This window comes from Hyalella azteca, unplaced genomic scaffold, assembly GCF_000764305.2.
Source record: "Hyalella azteca isolate HAZT.00-mixed unplaced genomic scaffold, Hazt_2.0.2 contig11473, whole genome shotgun sequence".
In the NCBI taxonomy this organism is placed as follows: Eukaryota; Metazoa; Arthropoda; class Malacostraca; order Amphipoda; family Hyalellidae; genus Hyalella; species Hyalella azteca.
In genome coordinates, this window is record NW_025941472.1 from 489,930 (window position 1) to 491,516 (window position 1,587).

The following is a 1,587-nucleotide window of genomic DNA, read 5'->3' on the forward strand; positions in this document are numbered from 1 at the left end:
GGAACTTCGATTGGGCGGCACATGTGCACTTCAGGTGAGGACCGCAGGTGCAAGAGAGGATAAACGATTCAGACAAGTTCGTGTCACTGGCATTGACGGTGCTGCGTAAAGAATAAGTCCTGGACACATCAGGTCTAGGTCCAATAGTATCATCTCTAAAGGGATCGTCTCCATCTATAATTTCGACCAAACTTTGAGGAACATTTTTCTCGTTATGGCTCTCGAGAAGTCGCCTGCTCCTAAGACCCTGTCTCTGCGCCCGAAGACGCGACTCAATCAGTTGTGCAGTGGCGCTTGGATACCTAACAGCTTCATCGTTGTGGAACACGTCGGGTTGAGGGGCGTAACGATTTTTTCGGCGCGGAACGATGGGTCTTGGCGGAGTGAGATCTGATCTGAGGGAAGCGAAATCAGGTGGGTTGACGCAGCTGCATTGCGAGCCCTTGCCCAAAGCCGGTCCAGGCACCGGCGACCTCTGCAGCTGAGAGTGAGTGTCCATGAGAAACTTTTGTCTCCACCAGGTCTGCTGGTTACCAGCATGCTCTTGCGCATCACCGGAACGGGTAAATAAGTAAGAAAACATGTTTTGCAGCAGAGGCCGCTGCTTCTGATGTTGTTCAAGATCAAGTTTGTAGTGCCACCCAACCATTTTTCAACACTAAAATGGATAATTCAAGTTACACATAAACTTTCCTTGCAATTGAAAATAATCGCAACTTTCAAATGGTACGAGTTTTCAGTCATTAGTTTCCGCTTTCGCTCTTAAAAATTTTCGAATTTTCAGCTTATAGCAGCTGTCACAGTGTCCATTGCTTCAAAAATGCGCCGTACGGCAATAAAATATTGACAAAATACAAGGCAACATGAATAATGCAGTCATAAGCCATCAAGAAGCCTGAAGCTATAAATACACTGATCGTTCGGAAGATCGCCGATAATTAATTAAAGTAATTATAACCACGAGCGAACACTTTTCATCAATCTTTGCTGAGCACTTCCATCATAATTAAGAACATTTTGCGTAGCAAATGCTCTTTAAACGCACTTCTCAGCTCGCGCGCTCACAACACATAAGAGAAGGAGCTGGCGGGAGTGCAGGAGTAACGGGCGCGGCAGAGGACAGCTCGGAACTGAAGAGGACTAAACGAGTGTGTTAGAGGCGCTTCTGGTAACGGGTGTCGCGTCAATCTCTGCCGCTCGCTGCGTACGACAGATGGTTGTTGGCTGTCACTGACCGCAGGCGCTCTCACGGCCCAGCCTGGCACTTAGGTCCTGAGCTTCATTATCCTCTCGAGTCACAGCAACTTAGTCTCAGGTCTCGCTCGGTCTAGTCTTAAGTACCGCACGGTCCAGTCTCAGACAACGCTCGGTCCAGTCTCAGGTCCCGCAAGGTCCAGTCTCAGGCAACGCTCGGTCCAGCCTCAGATAACGCTCGGTCCAGCCTCAGGTACCGCACGGTCCAGTCTCAGGCAACGCTCGGTCCAGTCTCAGGCAACGCTCGGTCCAGCCTCAGGTACCGCACGGTCCAGTCTCAGGCAACGCTCGGTCCAGCCTCAGATAACGCTCGGTCCAGCCTCAGGTACCGCA